Source organism: Lactuca saligna, chromosome 5 (assembly GCF_052625555.1).
Source record: "Lactuca saligna cultivar CGN05327 chromosome 5, ASM5262555v1, whole genome shotgun sequence".
Taxonomy (NCBI): domain Eukaryota; kingdom Viridiplantae; phylum Streptophyta; class Magnoliopsida; order Asterales; family Asteraceae; genus Lactuca; species Lactuca saligna.
Window position 1 is genome coordinate 187,137,606 of NC_136421.1, and position 17,704 is coordinate 187,155,309.

Genomic DNA, 17,704 nt, shown 5'->3' on the forward strand with positions numbered 1-17,704 from the left:
AGTCATTGTTTTGGTAACATGTTATAAACATGGAGTTTGTTAAGAACCTAAAAACTTAAAATATATGATTACAATTGAAAAGTCAATTTTATGAAAAAGACAAAAGCCCTTCTGCGATGACGTTTTAGTTTGTTACATACTTACATCTATCTGTATTTTTTTATTATTTTTTTTAAGCGTATCTAGAAAAGAATTTAAAAATTGCATATTCGTAATTACGACATGGACCTTGACCAATTATACACGGATCGAATTATATAAGAAGCATAACCCCTTTCCATACATTCATCCCACACCGCAAGAACAAACAAAGATCTATAAAACCAAATTCCCAATCCAAATTAAACCAAAAATGTCTCTAGTGACAGACGAAATTAGAACATCTGCTTCAGAAGTCTACCATGGGGATGCAATTTGTTAAGAAAAATCTAAGTTTCTACTCACTGAAATGGCACTTCCCAATGGTCTCTTGCCTTTAGAAGACATTGAGGAATGTGGTTATGTGAAAGACACCGGCTTTGTGTGGCTTAAACAAAAGAAAGAGAAGAAACACAAGTTTGAAAAAATCAGGAAGCTTGTATCATATGGAACAGAAGTAACAGCGACCATAGAGAAGGTCAAGATCAAGAAACTTACGGGTGTTAAGACTAAGGAGCTTATGCTGTGGATCACACTTAGTGATATAACTGTTAATGAATCCAACCCTGATAAGATCAGTTTCCAGGACACTTCTGGCTTATACATAACTTTTCCATTTTCGGCTTTTCAGGTTGAGGATGTGAAGAAAGATGTGGGTGTGGCAAAGGATGCTAAAGTAGTTGAAGGGGATGTGGCTAAGGAAACCCAAGTCAAGGAGGTTTGAGTTAGTGTTTTGCACAATAGTAATTAAATATAATGATGTTTACATTATATATATATATATATATATATATATATATATATATATATATATATATATATATATAACAAGTAATCCTTTTTTATGAATTTCACTTTATGATGTATCATCTTATCAATAATGAAAGATCTTTCTATATTGTATTCTTTCTATATTATAACCAAAGATAATGATATTTTGATCGTATACCTATACACTTTTTGAGCATCTAATAGGAGATTTTTGAAAGAAAAAAAAATCATTTTGAAAAAATAACATGAAAAAATTTTCTTCTTTATAATAGGAGTTTTTTCATTTAAACTTTTTTCGTCAAAGTTAATAAATTTACAAGTTTTTTGTGAGAACTTTTTCAATGATTATGTTAAACTAACAATATAGTAAGCTTAATATGGATGTGATTGAATTTGATGAACTATATATAAGATAAACAAACGATATAGTAACCTTGATATGGATGCGATTTAATAGAATAAACCGTATATAAAGATTGTTTGATATGTTTTTTTATTGGAGTCTGGTTTTTGACTTCGATACCACAATTATTTAGTTCCAACTCGTTCATGTAGCCTTTAGTGTGGCTTTTACAGGTCAGTAAACATTGTCTCTAACTCAATTATGTCTTGACTCTGTAACTCAATAGCGGTAAGTAACACTCTCAAATGAGAAGTGATGGGTTGAAGTCTCGTTAAAAGAGATAAGTGGTTTTAGGAGTATGGTAGTTTACCGGTTAAAAAAACACTATTAAACAGCCTCTAAATTTTTATTTTTTTAATTTAAATATTAATGACTTAGCAAGATAAGTTTAAAAAATATTATTTGCCACATTGATTCCTAATTTTTATAAATTTGCTATAATTTATTTTTGTTTTGATTTTCTGACTTTTTCTCAACATTATTTCTAAAAAGAGAAACATGATCAATAACACTCACACACACGATTTCATACAACCATGGCAATACGGGGTTAAACTAGATTATAACTCGCGTTAAATGTGGGGAACATAAATTAAATACATATTACATTAGTAGGTGGCATTGTCTTAGGAGAAATTTTAATAAAAAATGTTAGTTAGATTCATTTTTAGACTTTTTGAACAAAACTTAGTAAATAAAAACATTTAATATTTATATTAGAGCAATTTGGTTTTTTAATATAGTAATTTTTAACATAAATGATCCACGTGATCTTTGTTTTATCACAACATGATGCGACTTCTTGATTAAAACATGTTGTGTAGTAGCTTTATGATTTGACTTTGTTTGGTGTAGCAACCTCCATGGAGGCTCACATGGCTCTTTTCATATTGACCTTATAAAACCAAAAACAACAATAAGTTGTTATATATACCAGCAACATTAAATTATGCAAAGGAATTCGATAAATATTACATTTTAAGTGCATTGTCATAACCATAAACATAAAATTCAAATATTTTAATTTGGTAAATTTATAAATTATTTTTTCCTTATAAAAATTAAAATATGATTTTTCAGGCTACACCCAATCACATATACCTATCTTCTGATCAAAGAAATTATTACAAGAAAAAAAAAACATGTTATGAACAAAAATATAATATTAATTTCATAATTTGCCAAAGGTTAACACTAATAAATAATAATGAATTTTCACAAATCTTGCATTTTGTCACTGCATCCAACTAAAAAATGAAATTCAGTTTAAGGATTGATTCAAGAAGTGCATCCATGACTTCTTGTAGCCAAATTTGGGGAAATGCTAAGACCTACCAAGATATGAAGGAATGGTCTATGATGCTACAACTGGTTTCTAGAGGGCAATAGAAATTCAAAATCGTTAGCACATATCTTTCATACATGCTTCAATTATTAAATTTAGATCATACTTATCAAAATCAAATTACAAAGAAATACCCAGATATATAACCTAGTAATCAAACAACATGTTTTTCATAGAAATAAATATAACAAATCCACAATTTATACTTTATATAATATTCTTAAATTATATCTTACCTTTTCAACTTTAATGGTTACTAACACCTCTTTAGCGGCGACGCCCATCGCCGGTAATACTCTAATTTCTTGTAGTGGAAAAGTCTCATGACTTGTTATTAGGCGCGGGGCGTGACAAAACGATGATGATATAGGTTTTCCAATAAATTGAGGCTTTTACTTGAAATTAGAAATATTTTTATAATTTTATCTTTGGCTTTAAAAGTCATTGTTTTGGTAACATGTTATAAACATGGAGTTTGTTAATAACCTGAAAAGTTAAAATATATGATTACAATAGAAAAGTCAATTCTATCAAAAAGATAAAAACCCTTCTGCGATGTCGTTTTAGTGTGTTACATACTTACATCTATCTGTATTTTTTTGTTATTTTTTTAAGCGTATCTAGAAAAGAACTTAAAAATGGCATATTCGTAATTACGACATGGACCTTGACGAAATACACTGATCAAATTATATAAGACACATAACCTCGTTCCATACATTCATTCCACACCGCAAGAACAAACAAAGATCTATAAAACCAAATTCCCAATCCAAATTAAACCAAAAATGTCTCTAGTGACAGATGAAATTAGAGCATCTGCTTCAGAAGTCTGCCATGGGGATGGAATTTGTCAAGAAAAATCTAAGTCTCTGCTCACAGAAATGTCACTTCCCAATGGTCTCTTGCCTTTAGAAGACATTGAGGAATGTGGTTATTGGAAAGACACCGGCTTGTGTGGCTTAAAAAAAAGAAAGAGAAGAAACACAAGTTTGAAAAAATCAGGAAGCTTGTATCATATGGAACACAAGTAACGGCGAGCATAGAGAAGGGCAAGATCAGGAAACCTACGGGTGTTATGAATAAGGAGCTTATGATGTGGATCACACTTAGTGATCACACTTAGTGATATAACTGTTAATGAATCCAACCCTGATAAGATCAGTTTCCAGGCCACTTCTAGCTTACAGAACTTTTCCAGTTTCGGCTTTTCAAGTTGAGGATGTGAAGAAAGACATGGGTGCGGCAAAGGATGCTAAAGTAGTTGAAGGGGATGTGGCTAAGGAAACCCATGTCAAGGAGGTTTGAGTAAGTGTTTTGCACAATAATAATTAAATATAATGAAGTTTACATTATATATATAGCACGCAAGTAATCCTTTTTTATGAATTTCACTTTATGATGTATCATCTTATCAATAATGAAAGATCTACTGATTCATGTTTAGTAGAAGTATGAGTTTTTGTTATCGGATTTCTTTCTATAATGTATTCTTCCTATATTATAACCAAAGATAATGATATTTTGATCATATACCTTTACACTTTTAGAGCATCTAATAGGAGATTTTTGAAAGAAAAAAAAATCATTTTGAAAAAATAACATGAAAAAAGTTTCTTCTTTATAGTAGGAGTTTTTTCATTTAAAGTTTTTTAATCAAAGCTAATAAATTTACAAATTTTTTGTGAGAACTTTTTCAATGATTATGTTAAACTAACAATATATTAAGCTTAATATGGATGTGATTGAATTTGATGAACTGTATATAAGATAAACAAACGATATATTTGTTATGAAATATTAGTTTGTGAATGACCATTGGATTCTCCATTTCTCCCGTAACTCCCCATCATTATTTAGCATTAGTAACAACCATTTCAATGTGTTTTATGAATGTAATAATACACCATCATAATGTGCATTCATATTATAGCTCATCTTTCATCTTATTTGGATAGTATAAATAGTGAGCCATATGTATTAGGCACTTGATGATTTCATCACAAGTATTGGAATAAAAGTTCTCTCTACTCTTATTTCTTTCTTTACTTTATAATTTATATTGTTATTTGATCATATTTTATAACACGTTATCAACACGACTCTACCATCGAGATCTAACTCCTTATTGTTCTTGTCATTTTCAGGTATGTATTTTTTTTTTATAATTTTACATGTACAATGCTTACAACTTATTTTATAGAATTTCTTAACTAACAATTCCTTACATTACAAGTCTTTATTTTGATTTCTATTTTCATTATGGAAAACAATGCTAGAGAAAACTTTCTCTAGTTTTCATACTACTAACATGCTCCTGCAGTAGCAATATCATGATAAATGTTTAAAATAAATATGAATTAATCTCATGTCTTCTTGTGGCTAAACACAACAATGAGTTATTGATGAAAAATTATCAATCAATTCTGACCGGTTCTAGTACATTCCCTGAAGTGAATGCAACTCATATAATCATAATAGTCGTGAGTCTAACCGAGGTCGTGGAGGTTATCATAATTATCATAAAAATAACAAGATTACAAGTAACCACCAGTAGTTGGAAAACATCAAAAATCCACATCCTAATGATAAAAATGGTCAAGGCAAAAAAAATGAAAATGTTTATCACTAATGTGGAATGACCGATCATTAGTTTTGTACATGCCGCTTACCAAAGCATTTTGTTGATCTTTATCAAGATTCTCTAAAATATAAAGAAAAATATCAAAACAAATTTTATTCAAAGTGATATTCATGAAGATCAACCAGAAATGACACATTTAGATGTTGCCGATTTTCTTGTCTACCCAGAAGGGACAAGTGGTGATATGGATGGTGATTGATCTGCATAATGTAAAGTTTTGTTTCATGACATTTATTATGTTTTTATGTCATATTCGTTTCATGAGAAATGATGTCGTCACAATCTTCCCAAATTAATAAAATATGAATTTATTTCTTTAAGTCGAATGTTTCTTATGTTTTATTTATTTATTGAAAAGAAACATGGATATTCGCAAAAGAAATAGTAAAGATACATATCTTGCAGACAATGCAATAACACATAGCATTTTTAATAATGAAAAGTATTTTGCTTACTTATCAGTTAGAGAAACAAATGTTAATATAATAACAGGTAATGCAAAAATGATTGAAGGCTCCGGAAGAGCGAATATAATATTACAACAAGGGACACTAATTACAAATTAGTGATGCATTATTTTCGTCTAAATCACCAAGATTGAAGGCTCCAGAAGAGCGAATATAGTATTACCACAAGTGGAAATAATTACAATTGGTGATGCATTATTTTTATTAAAATCACCAAGAAATTTATTAAGTTTTAAGGATATTCGGTCTAACAAATATCCTATTGAAACAACTAATGATGGTAATAAAAATTATCTCAACATTACAAAAATGATATCGGATAAGAAAAGTTTTTTGGAAAAATTACATGTATTGTCCTCCGGATTGTATTATACAAATATTAGAATGATTGAATCTCATGATATTGAAAATAAAAGGTATGATAACATCTACAAAGTGTGGCATGACCGGTTGGGCCATCCCGGATCAGTTATGATGCGCAAAATAATTGAAAGTTCAAGTGAACATTCCTTGAAAAACCAGAAGATTTTTCAAGCTAATGAATTGTCTTGTGTTGCATGTTCTCAAGGAAAATTAATTTCCCGTCTATCATTGAATAAAGTTGGGTATGAAAGTCCTAGATTTTTAGAAAGAATTCAAGGGGATATATGTGGACCAATTCATCCATCATGAGGACCATTTAGATATTTTATGGTCTTAATTGACGCGTCAACTATATGGTCACATGTGTGCTTGTTATCTAGCCATAATCTCGCTTTCGCAAGATTACTAGCACAAATAATCCGCCTAAGGGCACATTTTCTCGATTACCCAATTATGGAAATTTGACTTGACAATGTTGGAGAATTTACATCATAAGCCTTTAATGATTATTCCATGTCGATTAGGACAACTATTGAACATCATGTTGCATATGTTTATACACAAAATGGTTTAGCTGAGTCATTAATCAAATGCCTTCAATTAATTGCAAGACCATTATTAATGCATTCTAAACTTCCTACATCGACATGGGGACATGCAATTTTACATGCAACATCACTTATATGCATAATGACAACTAGTTATCATGAGTTCTCCCCTATTCAACTGGTTTGCAGTCAGTAACCAATTATTTACCATCCAAGGATGTTTGGATGTATAATTTATGTACCCATTTCTCCACCTCACATCACAAAAATGGGTCCTCAAGAAGAATGAGAATTTATGTTGGATATGAATCTCCATCTATAGTAAAATATTTAAAATCATCAATTGGAGATTTATTTACAGCTATATTTGATGATTATTATTTTGATTAATCATATTTTCCAACATTAGGGGGGGAAATAAAGAAGCTGGAAAATAAAATCTCTTGAAAGGAATTGTCACTTTCAGTTTTAGTTCCTCGTTCAAGTCAATGTGAACTTGAAATAAAAAAGATAATTCATTTACAAAATGTAGCAAATCAATTGCCAGAAGCATTTACTGACCCTAAGTGGGTAACAAAGTTTCATGTACCAGCTATACTTACTCAAGTTAGAATTGATATCCCAGAAGGAAAAAAAAATACAACTACAAATGAATCAAAGGCACGCCTGAAGCGTGGAAGACTAACCGGTTCCAAAGATAAAAATCCTCGAAAACGAAAGGGAGCAAATATAATTGATGGTCCAAAAGAGAAAACATAATCTTTTGAAAATATTAATGAAGCTCCAGAAGAGCCCAATGACATAACAAAAGAAAAAAACAACATTGCGGCCTCTCATCAGTTTATCACACATCGTCCTATTACATCTACCCATGTTTTACCCCCAACATTATTGTAGATATAAAATACATATACAGTTTAAATCATTTAAAACTTGTATAAAAGCATTCATCCAGCATAGATAGCAAGTACACAAATAATATGCACACATATCACGTAATATATAAAATACTTCATATCTATGTGTAAGATGAAAGTAACTATGCACTCACCTTAGTAGTGGGAGTAGATAGAATCTAAAAACAGTCAACGGCTCGTGATCGTCGGGCTCGGGACGCAGAACGGCTTCAGAAAACGAGAGAGAGAAGGAAGATTTGGTGTAAGGATTGAATGAGCTTTGATCGCTATTTATAGGGTGTTCTGGGGCCATTCACGTCATGAACATGATAGGTTCACATCGTGAACTTCCATGAGCCATCCCATAGCCTTAATGCGTGTTTTCTAGCTCCGATTAGTGTTTGTTGACTCCTCACGTCGTGAATTTTTAATGCTCACATCGTGAGTTCAGTCAAATTAGGGTTTCTGACAGCTGCATCTTCGGAAGGCCATAACTTTTGCATACGAACTTCGTTTTCAACGTTCTTTATATCCACACGTGGGTGGATACGTACTGTACAACTTTCATTTAGGTGCTGTTTGTTTTTCTGAAGCCAAAATGTCTGCAGTCTGCGGACCACATCTGCAAGCCTCTGCAGCAGAAGAGGTGGACCAAACGTCTGCAGTCTGCAATAAGAAGACTGTTTATTTTTTAACGTCTGCAGACTGCTGAAATAAATTGATTTTACAAACATAAAATGATTTTCCAACACCAAAATTTTAATAATAATAGTCTTATAACATTGAAAATAAAATTCATGCATCTAAATTAGTCATACAATAAAAAAAAATTAGTTTTACAATAACAATTTCATTTAAAACAATTCAATCTATATTGTGCATCAACTGATCAGCAATTTCATCCCGTAACTGAGTCATATATTCACGGTCTGCTGTAGTACCATGTGTTGGAATCTCGTCATCATCATCAACGCCCACATTGTTAGTTCGAAACGAGATATTGGGTTCATCGTATCGTGCAAAATACTCATCACTCATTCCTTCTCTCCTTATAAAATTATGAAGCGCGAAACATGCCATGGCAATGTTTCTTTGTGTCACGAACGGGAATGGTGCCATCCTCTTCAATATAGGAAAACGTGATTTCAAAACACCAAAAGCACGCTCAATGACATTCTGAAGTTTTGCATGTCCATGGTTAAATTTTTCCTTATTGGTCAATGCACGTCGTTGACGAAAATCTCCAAGCCAATACCTCACATTACGATAAGGGGCCATAAATCCTCGAGTGTGTGCATATGCGGCATCACAAAGATAATATTTGTCTATAAAAAATGCAAAACACTGATCAATTTTCAAACTAAGATAATAGTATTTAAGAAAAACAAAAACTTACCGGGTGGTGGAAATGGGAATGATGATTGTGGATCGGTTATTGCTTCTGATAATATTCTAGAGTCATGCGCTACCCCTTCCCACCCGGCCACAACAAATGTGAAAATCATATTGAAGTCACAAATTGCCAATACGTTTTGGTAGCAGTCTCCCTTTCCCCTACTTCTATACAAGTCTTGTTTCTTAGCAGGGACAACAGCATGTATAAAATTGCCATCAAGTGCACCGACCGCCCCTTTGAAAACCCGTCGTAGCCTCCTATTATGTCCTGGAATGTTTGGATTCGGATTAAAAGAAGTTGGTACTATAACATCTTGTGCGAAAAGCATCATTTTTTCCAACACTTCATAAAAAAATTTATGAATTGTTTGCTTCGAGTGTTGAAATCTCTGCTTGATAATCACGTAACGTTGATTATGGCCGATCATCATCAAAAACATGGCCATCTTTTCCTCAACCGATACATGTTTGCTGTCCTTTAACGAATAATTTTCTCTAAAATGAGCACATAGTCGTACAAAAGAGTCACGAGACATGCGTAGTACTTCAACACATTGTAAACGATTACGATGTAACAACTCCAATGAGTATTCATGTCCTGTCATTTCCGAATCATTATCCCGCAATCGTTTCACACCCCTCTTCCAAAAAAAACGGATGTACAGGTACATAAGAATTACGAGAAGTAACTTTTGATCGTGATCCATTATGAACCTAAAATCAACAAAGTAGAACTTTAAAAAACATTACATTAATCATATTTCAAGTAGCAAAAAAAAAAACATTACATAAACCATATTTCAAGTAGCAAAAAAACATACATAAACTATATTTGACGTAGCAAATACACATTACATTAATCATATTTCAAGTACCAAAAAAACATTAGATAAACCATATTCCAAGTAGCAACATAACAAAAAAATAGTTCCAAGAAAAGAAAAAGACCTAACAAAATAGTTCCAACAAAGGCAAAAAGACCTAACAAATAGTTTCAACACTAGAACAATCATCGGACAATCTTTCCATCCTTCAAAACTCCTAAACTTGTACCCGTCATCTCAAGCCATCCTCGTAATATCTCAGGAACATCGGGCAAATGCATTTACATCTCTCTCATGTTCATGGTTCCTCCAAAAATATGATATGCAACAAAGCACAAAGGATCGGTGAGGCCTAACTGAAGCACCTCTAACTTCTCTAAACATTGAGGGATTGTATACCCTTTAGTCAAACTTTGTAAAGCTTTTTTCATTTCAAATGCTAAATCATCGCCAGTAATAGAAGTTCCATCAGGTGAAGAAGCAGACGGTGAGGCACTAGGAGGTATAGGAGTTAAGGGTTTAGCCCTTTTGTTGGGGTTACCAGATGGTGAAGCAGTATATGGTGAAGCAGCAGAAGGTGAAGCTACAGAAGGTGGAGCGGCAGAAGGTGAAGCAGCAGAAGGTGGTGGCTCATGGTGGGAAGTGTGTTCACCATCATCATCTATTGCATGAAAAGGGGTAGCGGTAATCTGAAGTGGTGGAAGACGATAAGAGGATGCTCCAGCTACTGATGATGATTGGGTTGAGTAACTCCTAAAATTACCAGTAGCACTATTTCCATCAAAAATACGTGCACAAAGATCTGGAAAAGACAGTGGAATTGTTCTCAATGAAGCAGCCTTTGGATGCCCCTAAACCCAAATGTAACAAAAAAATAGTATAAGAATATTTGGCGACGTCAAACATAAATGTTTAATATATATATATATATATGTGTGTGTGTGTGTGTGTGTGTGTGTATATACCTTCTTAAAATCATCCCACTCCTCGGTTGTTAAGTTAAAAGTGTTTGTTTGAGAGTTGTATATATTACCGGTTTTGTTTTTTAAATACACCCATCCTGTGTATTTGGCTTTCAAATTGTCATATGCGTTTTTCATTTGTTTTTGACTCAACTCAAACCCAAATTTCTCCTTAAGAACTCTTCCAAGCCTTATCCATGAGTCTTTCTGCAAACTCAATCCTTTTATACCGACACTCTCTACTTCTTCAATACAAGTATCCAATAAGCATTTTAAATGCTCATTGGTCCATTGTTGTTTTTCTCCCATTTCTAATAAGCAATATATCATAGACAATAATAATTTCATAAGGTATTGTAGCATTCACAAATTGACAAATATGATTCCATAAAGTATTGCATATCATACACATTACAAAAAAAAATAATGATTTGAAACAATCAAGAGTATTTTCAAAACCAAATAACAATAAACAATCAACAACTAAAGTGTGATTTTCACGTGACTTGTTAGATATCCTTAGTTGAAAACATTATTTCACATTTTCAGCACAAATTTTCCCAGCATTATTTCACAACATTAAATAATTCACAATTGACAACATTGTTTCACAGCAATAAACAATTCACAATTGACAGCATTATTTCACAGCAAGACTTTCTTTAATTTTCTTAATTTTCATCATTATTTCACTGCAACACTTTCTACTCTTCTGATTCAGCACTACTTATGATACATAAACATGAAAAGAAAAGGCAAGATATTCTTTAATTTTCTTAATTTTCAGCAAAATAGGCTCTATATATTTATATTATTTTCCAAAATATCAATCAAACATGATACATGACTTTGGTTCCATTATTTTTGTATGCAAAAACCTAATGTGATCATGTATCATACATGTATTCTAATAGCATATTGTGAAGGATCAGATATACATCTATTGTAATAACAATTAACAAGAATATGCTAGTGGTGGAGGTGTACCTAGATAGTGGAATTACCGGATTTGCCCTTTGAAGCACAAATGCCAAAAGTTGGAGCGGAAATTCCAAATAGAGAAGTGCTTGAAGAAAGCTGGAAGGGTGTTTGATTGAGAACCACTGGCGGAGGGATAACAAGAAAACCCAATTAATCATCAATTTCATGTTAATTTCAGTTGGAACTAAAAAAAATAATAATAATAAATAAATAAATAAAAACGCAAGGAAGATACCTGTTCGCTTCGCTGGTCGCTGAATCGATCGCGATACAATTCGAGATGAGCCTGATGCCTTCGATCGGAGAGCAGGCAGCAACGAGGGTGGTAATCGGCAACGGGGGTGCTAATCGGCGACGGGGATGCCTCGATGGTCGATGCTGGTCGCCTAAATCGATCGTTGTACAAGTCAAATGCGCGCCTGATGCCTTCGATCGGAGAGCAGGCGGCTACGAGGGTGCTAATCAGCGATGAGGGGGCTAATCGGCGATGGGGATGCCTTCGATGGTCGATGGATTGAAGATGGATGGTTCTGTGAACCGTCGGAAGGTTTGACGATGGAGGCGGATAAAATAGAAGACGCGTTTTTTTTTAGGTTTAAAACACTCGCAGACGTTAGAAGATGTTGGCCCAAGTCTGTGTGGTGAAGACCTCGCGCAGACGTTTTTATGTCTGCGCACTTCAGAAAAACAAACACACTGCAAACCTTTAAGTCTACGCGTGGTCTGCACCGCGCAGACAAAAGAGCCCATGCAGATCTGCGGAGAAAAAGCAAACACCACCTTAGACTCCTAAGGATAAAAAGTAGTTTATCATAAACTAACTTTTTATGTTTCCCATTGTCGTACCGGTTTTGACGCGAAACTTCGACAGGTCATATCTTCTTCGTTATAACTCGGATTTTGGCGTTCTTTATATCTCCGGAATCCTTGTCCCGACCACTACAACTTTCTTCATAGATAGTGGACCTATCTATTATTTTATTTTTGACGCTTATTTTTATTCGTAACTTGTTATATCTTATAATTAAATATAAGGCACATAAAATCACATAATATTCCAATAATTCCTATTTATAATTTCAAAGTAGGTTATAAGTGTTGACCCTAACTATTACACCATTAAATTAATGCTTAGCCAAGAAACACGGGCGTTACAATCTAGATTTCATAATCCAATTTCGAGGACCGATACCCCCATCAACCCTTAACCGCTCACTTTATCCACACCAGCTGATTTATGAGTCATCCGACTTCCAATCATGCACCAACCCTGTATGAACCCCTGATAGAAGAAATAATAAATCTTGGTCATCTCCAAACCACCAATCAACCACCATGAAGTTGTCTTAAACTCAAGGATTTTTTGGAATTACAATAACTAACAATGACCTTGACGCGAACCCGAAAAATTCAGTAGTTGCGTGAAAACCTTGAACTTGGAGAAATCTGACTGGGAACCGAACCTTTCCACAGGGTCTTCCTACTGCTAGGTTCCACTCCCCCACTTGAAATATGCTAGAACCTGAAAAATCGATCCCAACCACTAGTATCCAAATACATGAAGAATCTGAACCTGCACGAAATTCATAAACCTAATACACATACCATTTGATGCCAAGGACAATTAACTCATTCACATAAGAAACTTAATTAACTAAGACCAACTAAGATTCTTTTATTTAACTGATCACCCAAGATTACAACTGAACTTTAAAAACATAAACGGTAATTACAGATGAATACCAATACCACCCCAAATGCTAAAAATAAAAATTTCCAACTCAACTCTCGGCCCCTCCAGTTGTCCCATGACGACTGTCAGGCAGCTGCCAAGCTAGGGGTGTAGGATCCAACACCTTACCGAACGCAAGAAAAGGACAACTAGCTCTGAAGTGGCCCTCCTGGATGCAATGGAAACAAACTCATGAACCCTGCCTGCAATCTCTATCAAAATGGCCCTCCTCGCCACACCTGCGACATACAAGAGATTTGTGCCTCCTTTTAATCAATCATGAACTCTGGTCGGCGAGATTGAACCGCTTCTCCACCGGCTGCGACTGTAATGGGACTTGCCTCTAAGCTTGTTAACAAGTAGCAAACTCAGGTCATCTGCAAGTCCACCAGCAAACCATAGCGTTGAGTAGACACGAACTGTCGAATATCCGTCTTTAGCATGCCTAAATACCAGGTCATCTAAGCTTGTTAACAAGTAGCAAACTCAGGGTAGAACATATCTCTCTATGTGAACATCTTGGTGATCTCTATCACCAACTCAGTCCCATGTCTCAAATCTAAATACTTATAGGCCAGCCTCTCCCGCTCCACCAATGGAACATATCTGGACCGGAACATCCCACAGAACTGTTCCCATGATACTGCCGCTCGCTGATCTATGGTGTATGAAATAGTAACCAACCTCCATCAATCCCTCATTCCAGACCGAAGAAGGTTCAGGATGCACTTGACCTTCTGGTCAGCTAGGCAAGAGCAGGTGAAGAAACATCCTTCCACATCTGACAGCTACCTTATGGAAATGATTGGATGCTGAACTCCGTCAAACACCGGTGACTTTGTATCATCGACGTTCCGATATTGGAAAGCTCTTTCTCCACGAACCCTAATAGCAACAACAATCTTGGTAGCTGCAGCAACAATAAACTCTGAAACGGAAGCATATCATTCATCGAAGTTTTCCATCATAGCGGCCTTGACAGATCCAACCAGCTCTGACATCTACTCCCGGACAAAATAAACAACCTAAGCATGAATGATCTCCTTGACCTGGTCCTCAGTCAATCAAGGCCACCTGCTTCGGCTCCTGATCCTAAACCTCCAATAGCTGCCACACTGAAACATACCAAGAAAAAATTAGATAGCAAAATACAGAGCTCAACACGCCATTCCCTACTCCTATTACTCACTTAACAGCCTCGAAATTCCTCCTAAATCTCATACAGATCCTGTGCTTTCAGTTGTGTGGGCCTATACTACCTTCCACACCTATCCGTAGTCGATTCAGAATTCCTCCCAAGGTCCTAAGTCATCGCACTAGACCACTCCTATATATGCTAATACCACTTCCGCTACAAGCTACAACTGACTTCCTAGGCATTCTTCCTAGGATTACCCATGCTCTCGCAACACCGGTTGATTTTATGCATGCTTGTTGTACACAACACGAGATCAGATATACTGTCGAATAATCGAATCTACCCTAAGTCCACAGCCAAACTAGGAATTGGAAGAAAGACCAATTTGACCATTCTAGGGCTACTCAATCCGACCATATACAACTAATAAACATACATGCAACAATCACAAATCAACTAATATACATCAAACAAGCAACTACCTATATCATAAGGCAACACAGAAATCAGACATTTCTATACAACAATTTCTAAGAGAACCTTATCCACTAGCATGCTTTTCTAACAATTCATATATATCAGAAAAATAAAAACTCAACAAATATAACCACTATGGGTATTTTTGGAACCACTCTCCTTCTAACAACGTAATTTTTCAAAACAATTTTTCATTTCTTAAAAACATAAATTCATCCAAATCTAACCATAAAAATCCAAAGTGTCATAATCATAGTACAAAACATATTAAATCCCAAGATCAATCATATCCAAATCCGTCTGCGCGCGTGTGTGTACGATTCATGCCGGCGTCTTCCCACGGTCCTCGCTAGTACCTGAAACACATAACACAACAACTGTAAGCATAAATGCTTAGTGAGTTCCCCAAAATATCAGTTACACACATACTCCCTTCCAGGCCATGACCTTCCGATCCATGTGTCTCAGGGGTCTTCCATCCCGACCCGGTAAACCTTCCGGTCCCACCCGTGTCGACCTTCCGGTCCATAACTCCCTGACCTTTCGGTCTACATCATGATGCCTTCCGGCCCATAACATATTGTCTGCCGGCCCATATCAAGCATAGCATACATAACTCATACAAAACAAGCAACTCGCATACAATGCATATATCTTATAGCATACCAGACCTTCCGGTCACACATAGGTACCCTTCCAGGTACAGTATAGTGAGAAGACTCACCTCGGGTATCTCGGATGATCTCACACACGAATCTACTGGTCTAGCCCCCGCCTAATCAAATAAAAAATATCCTCAATAAGTAATGGCTCTCAAATGCTAGATTAAACCCCTTTCTATGATCCTTTAGAAGGGTAAAAGACCATTTTATCCCTCCTTGACTCAAAAGTCCAACTGTTGACTGAAATCCTAAAAGTCAACGAAATTCAACAATCTCAGCTGACCCTACTCGCCGAGTGGACTAAGGTGACTCGGTGAGTACACGCCTATCCTCTTCGCCCCTGGTTCTCCCTTGACTCACTGAGTCAACCCTACATTCCACGAGTCGACACAGATCGCGAGTCACGGGGCAACCCGACTCAACTCGTCGAGTCCTCCCATGCACTCACTCAAACAACCTTCTGAGGTCAGATCTGTTCCTCTAATCCATAGATCTGGCCTTTCCAAGCACTATAATCACGTAAAGTCTCAATCTTGATGCACATACAACAACCATATGACCATATATGATGATTTAGCCCCATATTCCTTAACACAAGGTCATGACCTCCATTGTTCTTCATAAAGCTTGAAGAATAAGGCTCGCTGGACCTCTACAGATCCAGATCTAAAGTCTCATCACCATAAGGGACTATTTGGACCTCCAATCAACATAGACAAAAGCACAAGAAACCCTACAACCATAAATCCTTCCCAAAATAGAAGAAGAGTCGAAGTAATACCTCAAATGAAATGGTATTAGCTTCAAATCCTCAGATTAGCAACCTCCTTTGCTTTCCCTTGACTAGAACCTCCTTCTTCTTGCTAAACAACACCACAAAGGTCAAGAATGGCTTCCTTTCTCCCTCAAAACGCTCTAGCACTCTAGGGTTTCTCCCAATGGACTGGTGGCCACAAATGACGTCCATAAGGGACTTTAAATAGGGCGCAAACCCGAGAAATTAGGGTTTCATTAAACAGCATGGACTCGCCGAGTCCACTCATGGACTCGTTGAGTCCCTCATTAATCAGACCATTCCAATCGCGATCAAACTCGGCGAGTCGGGGCTCCTACTCGCCGATTTTCTCTCAAAAATTCAATATAAAAGAATAACATAATATACCTGGGAATCTGGATGTTACACTCCTGTTTGTGCTCTGGCTGACTATACACACCGCATCCTCTTGAAAAACACAAAGTTAAGGCAAGACCCACATTCCCAATCCCAAGCCAACAATCAAAAAAGAACATGACAAGAGACCGAGCCCATATCCTTACCCCAATCCTTTTATTACAAATAATTTCTTTCAAAACATTTTACAAAAAATCTTGGATCCTACTTTGAGACTGGATTCACACAAATGTTCCTCCAATTCACGCAAACCAGGGTTCTGACACCAACTTGTAACGTCCCATTTTCACAACCAAATTTTTTCATTTTTATTAAGGTAAAACTTTCCAATTTATTAAACCATCATTAAAGAAAACCATTTATTCCAATTTACATATATTAAAATCAGAGTATCATAGAAAATGTGAAATCTTCAATGTTGCTGATATATGTGTATAGTTCTGCCTTCGCCTTCCCGCAACCACCGATGATACCTGAAACAATAAACAACTGGGTAAACATAAAGCTTAGTGAGCTTCCCCCAAAACACTTGATACGATCAACATACAAGCATGCATACCTACCGTTCATCGGCCTTCGGCCTGACTGAACCGCCTTGCAGGCCTTCAGTCTATCTGGGTTGAAATACCAGGGTTTGTTGGCCTACCGCCTCAACCCAACCATTCTGCCCGAGCCTCCGTGCCTTCGGCTTACAACCGGCCTGCACAGGGTATCTTGGCCTATAGCACAAAGCAAGACTGCCTCAACCAACCACAACCATATATCGACATATAACAAACAAGGATCA